Source organism: Macaca nemestrina, chromosome 6 (assembly GCF_043159975.1).
Source record: "Macaca nemestrina isolate mMacNem1 chromosome 6, mMacNem.hap1, whole genome shotgun sequence".
NCBI classification, from domain to species: Eukaryota; Metazoa; Chordata; class Mammalia; order Primates; family Cercopithecidae; genus Macaca; species Macaca nemestrina.
Genome location: NC_092130.1, coordinates 96,710,901 through 96,724,348, shown reverse-complemented (window position 1 = coordinate 96,724,348; position 13,448 = coordinate 96,710,901). Strand labels below are relative to the sequence as shown.

Genomic DNA, 13,448 nt, shown 5'->3' with positions numbered 1-13,448 from the left:
CTAGAAATAGAAGGAAACTTCCTTAATTAACCTGGTTAATGGACCCTACCTAAGACATTCAACACTTGTTGGAATTCTGCATAATTAGAAGCTAGATGTGGCTCTGACTTTGTGTGAAAATAACACAAGGAAAGAGTCAGGCTGCTTGTCCAGGTCTAGGTAATATGCCGTTAGTTATTTCTCCCAAATGAGCAACTTCCCCCAAGTCAGCTCCTCCCAGAAGAGTAGTTCGCTTTTCTAGGTTTATCACTATTCCTTCAAAGTCTGGTCACTAACCCCTGACCACTGGACACATGTAGGAGTACCCTCATGATCATCTAGTTCAAGCCACTTATCTTACAGGTGATATCTATGAAGTCCAGAGTAAAAGGCCCAAGGTAAAATACGAGTTCAGCTAATGGCACACCTGAGATTGGGATCCGGGCCTTCCTATATCCAGTCCCTCCTCCTTACACTTCTCTCTCATGAGCAAAATCAAATGCTACTCAATTTCTTATGCAGCTTAACTATTTCCTTTAAGATTCTGGGCTTCTCTGGATGCTTATGACCTCAGGGGCTTACCTTATTTCCTTTCATTTCCTTTTTTTTGAGACGGAGTCTTGCTCTGTTGCCCAGGCTGGAGTGCAGTGGCTTGATCTCAGCTCACTGCAACCTCTGTCTTCCAGGTTCAAGTGATTCTCCTGCCTTAGTCTCCCAAGTAACTGGGATTACAGGCACGAGTCACCATGGCCAGCTATTTTTTTTTTTTTTTTTTTTTGAGACAGAGTCTCCCTCTGTCACCCAGGCTGGAGTGCAGTGGCGCCATCTCGGCTCACTGCAAGCTCTGCCTCCCGGGTTCACGCCATTCTCCTGCCTCAGCCTCCTGAGTAGCTGGGACTATAGGCATCCGCCACCACGCCTGGCTAATTTTTTGTATTTTTAGTAGAGATGGGATTTCACTATATTAGCCAGGATGGTCTCAATCTCCTGACCTTGTGATCCGCCCACCTCAGCCTCCCAAAGTGCTGGGATTACAGGTGTGAGCCACCACGCCCGGCCAATGCCCAGCTAATTTTTTGTATTTTTAGTAGAGACAGGGTTTCACCATATTGGCGGAGCTGGTCTTGAACTCCTGACCTCAAGTAATCCACCTGTCTCGGCCTTCCGAAGTGCTGGGATTACAAGTGTGAGCCACTGTGCCCAGCTGTTTCCTTTTATTTTCTTTTAGAGACAGGGTGTTCCGAAGTGCTGGGATTACAAGTGTGAGCCACTGTGCCCAGCTGTTTCCTTTGATTTTCTTTTAGAGACAGGGTGTTCCAAAGTGCTGGGATTACAAGTGTGAGCCACTGTGCCCAGCTGTTTCCTTTGATTTTCTCTTAGAGACAGGGTGTTTCTCTGTCACCAGGCTGGAGTGCAGTGGCATGATTATGGTTCACTGAAGCCTCAACGTCCTGTGCTCAAGCAATCCTCCCACCTCAGCCTCCTCAGTAGCTAGGATTACAGGCACTGGCCACTATGCCCAGCTAATTTTTCATTTTTACTAGAGACGAGGTCTCTCTACATTGCCCAGGCTCGTCTCAAGCTCTTGGGCTCAAGTGATCCTCCCAAAGTGTTGTGATTACTGGTGTGAGCCACCAAGCCTGGTCTACCTTCTGTCTTGAGTGGCAATACTGGGAGGGGGTGAAGGAAGAGGGAGGGCAGGTCAAATGAAATGTGCTAGAGACGCAAACTTTCCCAGAAGTAAGGGAATGCCTATTTTTATTTATTTTTTGAGACAGAGTCTCACTCTGTCGTCCAGGCTGGAGTGCAAAGGCGTGATCCCGGCTCACTGCAACCTCTGCCTCCCAGGTTTAAGAGATTCTCCTGCCTCAGTCTCCCGAGAAGCTGGATTACAGCATGTGCCACCACACCCTGCTAATTTTTGTATTTTCAGTAGAGACCAGGTTTCCCTATGTTGCCAGGCTGGTCTTGAACTCTAGACCTCAAGTGATCCACCTGCCTTGGCCTCCCAAAGTGCTGGGATTACAGGGGTGAGCCACTGTGCCCAGCCAGGAATGCTTATTTTTAGGATCAAGTTAGGGTAGGGAGTTAAAGAAGCCCAAGGGGGCTTTGAGGAAGCAGGGGGTCACATTACAGGAGGTAGGAGGGACAGTCCACAGTATATGATTGTGCAAGTTGTGGATGGTGTGACTTTCAGAGGTACCAGTCACATCATACTTATTGCAGATTTGTGTGTGTATTACAACAATCTTGGGGGCAGATGACAGCAAAGAATCCTGAAGGAACATTCTGGAAAGGTACCACTAGTACTAGCCATACTGCTGAGGAGAGGGTCCAATTGCATCAGGGTGGGAATAAGATCTGGGGATGTGCCTGCCTTACTTGATTCTATAATTCAGTCCTGGGTACCACAGCCAGATACTACACAGCAGGCATTCCTGTGGGGAGCAATGGATTCCAAGCTCCAGCTCTTTCTTCCCTTGGGCTCTTCTTTTCACCCTGGCTCTGCCAGGAATCAGCTTCAACTAGTCACCTACTGCCTGTTCCTGGGCCCAGGCTCTTATCTCTGGCACTTCTCTCTCTTCTCTGCCACATCACTGTCCTCCAGTCTAATCTCCATGGCCTGAGTTGTAATAAGTGCCTTGGGAAATTATAACTGCCATACTAGGAAGTAATTACTTTGGCATTTTCCTCGTGGAGAACACTTCTGTCGATAAAAAGAAAAAAAAAAAAAAAGATATGAAGTGACTGGTAGTATGCTTGCAGAAATAAAAAACCTCTTCAGGACAAAAAGAAATGCTGTGGCCAGGCACAGTAGCTCATGCCTGTAATCCTAGCACATTGGGAGGCCGAGGGAATTGCTTGATCCCAGGAATATGAGACCAGCCTAGGCAACATGGTGAAACTTCATCTTCTCTACAAAAAATTAGGTGGGTGTGTTGGTGTGTGCCTGTAGTCCCAGCTACTTGGGTGGCTGAGGTGGGAGGATCACCTGTGCCTGTGAAGGCTGAGGCTGCAGTGAGCCGTGATCGAGTCACTGCACTCCAACTTGGGTGACAGAGCGAGACCCTGTCTCAAAAAAAAAAAAAAAAAAAGTCTTAGAAAGTTGTCAGATTATCAGAGAGCATCAAAGATACAAAATCTTTTGTGAAATCCAAGATACAAATAAGAATCATAAGAATCTCTTTGAGGGATTAAAGATGTAATCAAATGGCTTGAAGGAACAAATCAAATGCCAGTGGCAAATCCCCCTGTTATTTTAGGCCACAGTGAAAAACAGGAATGAAAAGAAACAGGAAAAATTATTGGAAAACAAGAACTCAGTGGAAATATCACTAGTTTTTACAAGGGCTTTTGCAAAACTTTCAGAAATGAAACATACTTTAATGAAGTTAATTTGAGTAAAGAGACAAAGCCTGAATTCAAAAGGGTCAAAACAGGTCCAAGATTAAGACCTTGGATTTAAAATACTTAAATATTTCTGCTCTAAATTTTATTTTCTCCTTTCTGCTAACTTTGGGCTTAGTTTGTTCTTCTTTTTCTAGTTCCTTGAGATGTGAAGTTAGGTTGTTTATTTGAGATCTTTCTTTTTTCTTAATGTAGGCATTTATTGCTATCCACTTCCCCTTACCTGTGTGTTTGCTGCATCTCATGAGTTTTGCATGTTGCGTTTCCATTTTTGTTTGTCTCAAGATATTTTTTGATTTCACTCTTGATTTGTTCAGGAGTATGTCATTTAATTTACACATATTAATTTTTAAAAATTCCTTCAGTTACTGATTTCTAGTTTTATACCATTATAGTCAGAAAAAATACTTTAGATGATTTTTTTTTTTTTTTTTTTTTTGAGACGGAGTCTCGCTCTGTCGCCCAGGCTGGAGTGCAGTGGCGCGATCTCGGCTCACTGCAAGCTCCGCCTCCCGGGTTCACGCCATTCTCCTGCCTCAGCCTCCCGAGTAGCTGGGACTACAGGCGCCCACAACCGCGCCCGGCTAATTTTTTTGTATTTTTAGTAGAGACGGGGTTTCACCGTGGTCTCGATCTCCTGACCTTGTGATCCGCCCGCCTCGGCCTCCCAAAGTGCTGGGATTACAGGCGTGAGCCACCGCGCCCGGCCGAGATGATTTTAATATTCTTAAATTTGTTAAGACTTGTTCTGTGGCCCAAAACATGATCTATCTGGAAGAATGTTCCACGTGTGCTTGAAAAGAGCGTGTATTCCACTGCTATTGGATGGCATGTTGTATATATGAACAGATGTTAGGTTCATTTGGTCTAAGCATTATACAAGTCTTCTGTTTCCTTACTGATTTTTCTGTCTGGATGATTCCATTGTCGAAAGTGGGGTACTGAAGTTCTTTATTATTGTATTGCTGTTTCCCTCTTCAGTTCTGTTGGTGTTTGCTTTCTATATTTAGGTGCTCCAGTGTTGGGTGCATGTATATTTACAATTGTTATATCCTCTATTAATTGACCCTTTTATCATCACATATTAACCTTATTTGTTTCTCATGACAGACTGAGTGAAAGTCTATTTTTTTCTTTTTTCTTTCTTTTTCTTTCTTTCATGGAGGGACAAGGGGGGAGGAGCAGAAGGAGAGAGAGGGAGCTGAAAGACTGTTTTGTCTAATGTAAGTATAGTCACCCTTGCTCTCCCCTGGTTACTGTTTGCATGAAATATCTTTTTCCATCCCTTCAATTTCAGTCTGTGTGTCCCCTTAATGCTAAAATGAGTCTCTTGTAAGTAGCATATTGTTGGATCTGTTTTTTTTTTTTTTTTTTTGAGACGGAGTCTCGCTCTGTAGCCTAGGCTGGAGTGCAGTGGCCGGATCTCAGCTCACTGCAAGCTCCGCTTCCCGGGTTCACGCCATTCTCCGGCCTCAGCCTCCCGAGTAGCTGGGACTACAGGCGCTGCCACCTCGCCCGGCTATTTTTTTTGTATTTCTTAGTAGAGATGGGGTTTCACCGTGTTAGCCAGGATGGTCTCGATCTCCTGACCTCGTGATCCGCCCGTCTTGGCCTCCCAAAGTGCTGGGATTACAGGCTTGAGCCACCGCGCCCGGCCGGATCTGTTTTTTTTTTAAATCTATTCAGCTACTCAGTATTTTGATTGGATAATTTAATTCATTTACATTTAAAGTAATTATTGACAGGTAAAGTATTTATTGATAGGTAAGGACTTACTGTTGTCATTTTGTTAGTTATTTACTGACTAGTTTGTTGTTTCTTTCTTTCAATCTTGCTTTCTTCCTTTGTGATTTGTTGAATTTTTTTGTAGTGGTATGCTTTGATTCCTTTCTTTTTCTTTTTCTTTTTTTTTCTTTTTCTTTCTTTTTTCTTTTTTTTTTTTAAATCACCCAGGCTGGAGTGCAATAGCACTATCTCAGCTCACTGCAACCTCTGCCTCCCAGTTCAAATGATCCTCCTGTCTCAGCCTCCCAAGTGGCTGGGAATACAGGCATGTGCCACCACGCTCAGCTAATTTTTATATTTTTAGTAGAGATGGGGTTTTACCATGTTGGCCAGGCTGGTCTCAAACTCCCAGTCTCAAGTGATCCACCAGCCTTGGCCTTCCAAAGTGCTGGGATTACAGGTGTGAACCACTGCACCCAGCCTTAGGCTGTTTTATTTATTTATTTATTTATTTATTTATTTATTTATTTATTTATTTAGAGACCGAGTCTTGCTCGGTTACCCAGGCTGGACTGCAGTGGTGCAATCTTGGCTCACTGCAACCTCTGCTTCCTGGGTTCAAGCCATTTTCCTGCCTCAGCCTCCTGAGTATCTGGGACTACAGGTGCACGCCACCACGCCTGGCTAATTTTTGTATTTTTAGTAGAGATGGGGTTTCACCTTGTTGATCGGGCTGGTCTCAAACTCCTGACCTCGTGATCTGCCCGCCTCGGCCTCCCAATGTGCTGGGATTACAGGCATAAGCCAACATGCCCAGCCTAAGCTGTTTTATGTTGCTATAAAGGTTGGGCAATTTATAAAGGAAAGGCTGCGGCCAGATGCAGTGGCTCACGCCTGTAATCCCAGCACTTTGGGAGGCCGAGGTGGGCAGATCACCTGAGGTCGGGAGTTTGAGACCAGCATGACCAACATGGAGAAACCCCGTGTCTACTAAAAATACAAAAAAAAAATTGGCTTGAACCCGGGAGGCAGAGGTTGAGGTGAGCCGAGAACAAGTCATTGCACTCCAGCCTGGGCAACAAGAGTGAAACTCCATCTCAAAAAAAAAAAAAAAAAAAAAAAAAGGCTGGGTAATTTATAAAGGAGAGGTTTATTTAGCATGGTTCTGGGGCTGAAAGGTTCAATATAGGCATCTGGTAGGGGCCTAAGGTTGCTTCCACTCATGGTGGAGGGTGAAGGGGAGCTAGCGTGTGCAGAGACCGCATGGTGAGAGAGGAAGTGACAAAGAGGTGGGAGGTGACAGGCTCTTTTTAACAACCAGCTCTCTCTGGAACTAACAGAGAGACAACACGTTTATCCTCCCCACCCCACCCAGAGAGGAGATTAATCTGTTAAAGAGGAATCTGCCCCCATGACCCAAACACCTCTCATTAAGCCACACTCCCAACACTGGGGATCAAATGTCAACATGAGATTTGGAGGAGAGAAACATCCAAACTATAGCATGTACCTACCAGAGGTTTCTTTCTTTATAGTTATCATGGGGCTTATAGAAAACACCTTATGATTATAACATTCTAATTTGGCTGATAACAATTTAACTTCAATTGCATACAAAATCTATATACCTTTACTCCTACCACACACATTCTATACATTAACAGTGAACTATCCAGAAAAGAAATTAAGAAAATGATCCCATTTACAATAGCACCAAAAAGAATAAAATATTTAGGAATAAGTTTAACCAGGAAGGTGAAGAATCTGTACACTTAAAACTATAAAATATTGATGAAAGAAAGAGAATAAATAGAGTTGGGCATGGTGTCTCACACCTGTAATCCCAGCACTTTGGGAGTCTGAAGCAGGAGGATTGCTTGAGCTCAGTAGTTCAAGAACAGCCTGGGCAATATAGTGAGACCTCACCTCTACAAAGAAAACGGAGAAGGAGGAGGGGGAGGAGGGGGAGGAAGAGGAAACAACTAAATAGAAAGCTATTTCATTTTAATGGATTGGAAGAATCAATATTGTTAAAATGTTTATAGTATACAAAGCTATCTACAGATTCAATCCCTATCAAAATTCTAATCCCTATCACAATTCTAATGCTATTCTTTAGAGAAATAAATAGAAAAACAATCATAAAATTCATACAAAACCACACACACACACACACACACAAAATCCAAATACCCAAAGCAATCTTGAGAAAGAAAAAGAATTCTGGAAACATCACACTCCCTAATTTCAAACTATATTATAAAGCTATAGTAGTCAGAATAATATGATACTGGCATTAAGAGAGACACATTGACCAATAGACAGAGCCCAGGAATAAAACTATGTATACATGGTTAATTAATCTTTGAGAAGGGTATCAAGAATACACAATGGAAAAAGGAAAGTCTCTTCAATAAGTGATGTTGAAGCTGGGTGCGGTGGCTTATGCCTCTAATCCCAGGACTTTGGGAGGCTGAGGCGGGTGGATCACCTGAGGTCAGGAGTTTGAGACCAGCCTGGCCAACATGGCAAAACCCCATTTCTCTTAAAACATGCAAAAATTAGCTGGGTGTGCTGGTGCACGCCTGTGATCCCAGCTACTCGGGATGCTGAGGCAGGAGAATTGCTTGAAGCCAGGAGGCAGAGGCTGCAGTGAGCTGAGGTCATGCCACTGCACTCCAGCCTGGGTGACAGAGTATGACTCTGTCTCAAATAAATAAATAAATAAATAAATAAATAAATAAATAAATAGGGCGAGCACAGTGGCTCAGGCCTGTAGTCCCAGCACATTTGGAGGCCGAAGTGGGTGGATCACCTGAGGTCAGGAGTTTGAGTCCAGCCTGGCCAACATGGTGAAACCCTGTCTCTACTAAAAATACAAAAATTGGCTGGGCACAGTGGCACATGCCAGCTACTTGGAAGGCTGAGGCAGGAGAATTGCTTGAACCCGGGAGAGGGTGTTGCAGTAAGCCGAGATCGTGCCACTGCATTCCATCCTGGGCGGCAGAGTGAGACTCCATCTCAAAAAAAAAAAAAAAAAACCAACAACAACAAAAAATTAAAAATAAATAAACAAACAAATAAGTGATGCTGGGAAAACTGTATGTCACATGCAAAAAAAAAAAATGAAATTGTACCCTTACATTATATACAAAAATTAACTCAAAATGGATTAATGACTTAAATGTAAGACTTGAAATACAAAACTCCAAGAAGAAAACACAGGAAAAAGCTTCTTGATATTAGGGGAAAAGTGTCTTGACATTGGTCTTTATAATTTTGTTTTGGCTGTGACACCAAAGCACAGGCAATAAAAGTAAAAATAAACAAATGGAACTACATCAAACTAAAATGCTTCTGTGTAGCAAAGGAAACAACCAACAAAATGAAAAGGCAACCTATGGAATCAGGGCAAATATCTGTAAACCTTACATCTGAAAATATAGCCCGGGCGCGGTGGCTCACGCCTGTAATCCCAACACTTTGGGAGGCCGAGGCGGGCAGATCACTTGAGGTCAGGAGTTCGAGACCAGCCTGGCCAACATGGTGAAACCCCGTCTCTACTAAAAATACAAAAATTAGCTGGGCATGGTGGTGCATGCCTGTAATTCCAGCTACTCAGGAGGCTGAAGCAGGAGAATTGCTTGAACCTGGGAGGCGGAGGTTGCAGTGAGCCGAGGTCACATCACTTCACTTAGGCCTGGGTGATGGAGTGAGACTCTGTCTCAAAAAAAAAAAAAAAAAGAGTTATATAAAGAAAATAAGAAGCTCATACAACTCACCAGCATAAAGCCAAATAACCAAATTTTAAAAATTATTTTTATTTTTTTTTTTGAGACAGAGTCTCGTTCTGTTGCTCAGGCTGGAGTACAATGGCGAGATCTCTGCTCACTGCAACCTCCACCTCCCGGGTTCAAGTGATTCTCCTGCCTCAGTCTCTCGAGTAGCTGGGATTACAGGTGCCCGCCACCACGCCTGGTTACTTTTTTGAATTTTTAGTAGAGACGGGGTTTCACCATGTTGGCCAGGTTGGTCTCAAACTCCTGACCTCAGGTTATCCACCCGTCTCAGCCTCCCAAAGTGCTGGGATTACAGGCATCAGCCACTGCGCCTGGCCACAAATAACCCAATTTTTTTAAAAGGCAAAAGATCTTGAATATAGATTTTTCCAAAGAAGCCATACAAATGGCCAAAAGGCACGTGAAAAAGTGCTCAACAGCACTCATTGTCAGAGAAATGCAAGTCAAAACTCCAATGAAGTATTGCCTCACACCTGTTAGAATGGTTATCAAAAAGACAAGGAATGTGAAATTTCGGTAAGGGTGTGGAGAAAAAAGAACTTTTGTATATTGTTGGTGGGAACGTAAGTCGGTACAGCCATTATGAAAAAGAGTATGGAAGTTTCTCAAAAGTTAAAAATAGGGCCAGGTGTGGTGGCTCACATCTGCAGTCCCAGCACTTTGGGAAGCTGAAGCAGGGGGATTGCTTGAGCCCAGGAGTTTGAGACCAGCCTCGGCAACATAGTGAGACCCCATCTCTATAAAAAAAATACAAAAATTAGCCAGGTGTGGTGGCACACACCTATAGTCCCAGATACTCGGGAGGCTGAGGTGGGAGGATTGCTCGAGCCCGGGAAGTGGAGGTTGCAGTGAATTGAGATCTTGCCACTGCATTCTAGCCTGGGCAACAGAGTGAAGCTCTGGCTCAAAAAAAAAAAAAAAAAAAAGAAAAGAAAAGAAAAGAAAAGAAAAAAAGAAAAAAGAAAAAAAAATTAGGTCCTAGGCACAACCTGAGTCCTGTCCTCTTGCTTTTCTCCCAGACAGCATGAGCTTTACCACTCACTCCACCACCTCCTCCACCAACTACTGGTCCCTGGGCTCTGTCCAGCTGCCCAGCTACATGGCCCAGCTGGTCAGCAGCATGGCCAGCATCTATGCAGGTGCCAGGGGCTCAGGCTCCCAGATCTCGGTGTCCCACTCCACAAGCTTCTGGGGCGGCTTGCGGTCTGGGACCTGGTGGGAATAGGGGAAATCCAGAAGGAGACCATGCAAGGCCTGAACGACCATCTGGCCTCCTACCTGGACAGAGTGAGGAGACTGCAGACTGATAAATGGAGGCTGGAGAGCAAAATCCGGTAGCATCTGGAGAAGAAGGGACCCCAGGTGAGAGACTAGGGGCATTACTTCAAGACCATTGAGGACCTGAGGGTTCAGATCTTCGCAAGTACCGTGGACAGTGCCTGCATCATTCTGCAGATTGACAATGCCCATATTGCTGCTGATGACTTTAGAGTCAAGTGTGAGACAGAACTGGCCATGTGCCAGTCTGAGGAGAGTGACGTCCATGGGCTCCGCAAGACCATTGATGACACCAATGTCACTCAGCTGCAGCTGGAGACAGAGGTTGAGGCTCTCCAGGAGGAGCTGCTCTTCATGAAGAAAATCCACAAAGAGGAGGTAAAAGGCCTCCAAGCCCAGATTGCCAGCTCTGGGTTGACTGTGGAGGTAGATGCCCTCAAATCTCAGGACCTCACCAAGATCATGGCAGACATCCAGGCCTAATACGACAAGTTGGCTCAGAAGAACTGAGAGGAGCTGGACAAGTACTGGTCCTAGCAGACTGAGGAGAGCACCAAGCAGTCCACTGAGATCAGAGCTACTGAGATGATGCTCACGGAGCTGAGATGTAAAATCCAGTCCTTGGAGATCAACCTGAACTCAATGAGAAATCTGAAAGCCAGGTTGGAGAACAGCCTGAGGGAGGTGGAGACCCACTATGCCATGCAGATGGAGCAGCTCAACAGGGTTCTGCTGCACCTGGAGTTGGAACTGGCACAGACCTGGGCAGAGGGGCAGCACCAGACCCAGGAGTATGAGGCTCTGCTGAACATCAAGATCAAGCTGGAGGCTGAGATCGCCACCTACCACTGCCTGCTGGAAGATGGGGAGGGCTTCAATCCTGGTGATGCCCTGGACAGCAGCAACTCCATCCAAAGCATCCAGAAGACCACCACCCGCAGGATAGTGGACGGCACAGGGGTGTCTGAGACCAACGACACCAAAGTGCTAAGACGTTAAGCCAGCAGAAGCCGGGTATCCTTCGGGGCGCAGGAGGCCAATACAAAGTTCAGAGGTCATTGGGAAAAAAAATTAAAAATAGAACTACCATACAATCCAGCAATCCTACTTCTGAATATATATCCAGAGGAAATGGAATCAGTATCTCAAAGAGGTATCTGCATTCCCATGTTAATTGCAGCACTATTCACAATAGCCAAGATATGGAAACAACCTAAGTGTCCATGGATGGATGAATGAATGAAGAACATTTTGGTGTGTATATATACAATGGGATATTATTCAAGCCACATAAAAGAAGAAAATCTTGCAATATGCAACAACATTGATGAAAGCAGAAAACATCATGCTAAGTGAAATAAGCCAGACCCAGAAAGACACATAACGTATGATTTCACTTGTAGAATCTAAGAAAGTCAAATTCGTAGAAGCAGAGTAGAAGGACAGTTGCCAAAGGCTGAGGAGTAGGAGAAATGAAGAGATGTTGATCACAGGATATAAACTTTCAGCTCTAAGATGAACAATTTCTGAGCTTGGCTCAGACCCCCACTTCTAAATAAAAAAAAAAAAGATGAACAAGTTCTAGGGATCTACTGAACAGCAAGGGTAGTGTTGAATGCGTTAATTTGATTATGATAATCATTACAAAATCTATACACATATGTCAAATCATCATGTTGTATGCCTTGACTATATATGATCTTTGTCAATTAAACTTTTTTTTTTTTTTTTTTAAGACATAATCTTGCTCTGTCACCCAGGCTAGAGTGCAGTGGCAGGACCTTTGCCTCCCAGGTTCAGGCGATTCTCATGCCTCAGCCTCCCAAGTAGCTGAGATTACAGGCGCCTGCCACCGTGCCTGGCTAATTTTTGTATTTTTTTGTCGGTTTTTTTGTTTTGTTTTGTTTTCTTTTGTTTTGTTTTTGAGATGGAGTGTCACTCTGTCGCCAGGCTGGAGTGCAGTGACATGATGTCAGCTCACTGCAACCTCCAACTCCCTGGTTCAAGCAATTCTCCTGCCTCAACCTCCCGAGTAGCTGGGATTACAGGAACGTGCCACCATGCCCAGCTAATTTTTTTGTATTTTTCCTAGAGATGAGGTTTCACCATGTTGGCCAGGCTGGTCTCACACTTCTGACCTCAGGTGATCCGCCCACCTCAGCCTCCCAAAATGCTGGGATTACAGGCGTGAGCCACTGTGCTTGCCCTAATTTTTGTATTTTTAATAGAGACGGGGGTTTCACCGTGTTGGCCAGGCTGGTTTCAAACTCCTGACCTCAAGTGATCCACCCACCTCAGCCTCCCAAAGTGCTAAGATTACAGGCATAAGCCACTGCCCCAGCCTACATTTTTTTTTTTTTTTTGAGATTGTCTTGCTCTGTCACCCAAGCTGTAGTGCAGTGATGCCATCACAGTTCACTTTGACTTCAAACCCCTTGGGCTCAAGCAATCCTCCTGCCTCAGCCTCCCGAGTAGCTGGGTCTATGGGTATGTACCCACCACACCTGGATATATACGTTTTTTTGAGATAGGGTCTCAATCCCATTGCCCAGGCTGGAGTGCAGTTGCACAATCATGGTTCACTGCAACCTTGACTTCCCCGGCTCAGGTGATCCTCCCACCTCAGCCTCCTGCATAGCTGGGACTACAGGCACACGCCACCATGCCTAGCTAATTTTTGTATTTTTTTGTAGAGACGGGTTTTGCCTTGTTGCCCAGGCTGATCTCAAATTCCTGAGCTCAGGCAATCTGCCTGCCTCAGCCTCCCAAAGTGCTGAGATTACAGGCATGACTCACCACACCTGGCCTCAACTATTTTAAAAAGAGAGAGACTTGAATACTTACAACAAGAAGCAAAAGACTGAAGTGAGTTTGGTGATCTAATCAAACACTGTTAGAAATTTCCAAAAGACATAGCAAGTGCTCTTGTTCACAAAGAAAATGAAATTCAAGTTTTGAGTAATGGCATTGTGCAGCTGAAATAGCTGCAGGTGACCAGACTGAGAAATTAAAAAACAGACGATGCATGTCTCACAAAAGGAATCTTTGTTAACAAACAAAGTCGAAAACCATGTAGACCATTTCTAATCCAAACTGAGTGCTGAGTTGATGGCTTGGCAAGGGCTGGGAAACAGAGAAGTTGGAACACAATTCTTGCTTGTTGCATCAAGCCATAGATCTGCTAGTAAATGAATATAAAACCTTACATCAAGGCCAGGTGCGGTGGCAGAGGCTGCAGTGAGCCGAGATTGTGCCACT

The 13,448-nt window shown here is 44.5% G+C and overlaps 1 pseudogene; it reads left to right on the top strand.

Annotated features, from left to right (window-relative positions):
* Window positions 1-9,936: 9,936 nt before the first annotated feature.
* Window positions 9,937-11,189, top strand: LOC105475229 (keratin, type I cytoskeletal 18 pseudogene; annotated as a pseudogene).
* Window positions 11,190-13,448: the final 2,259 nt, after the last annotated feature.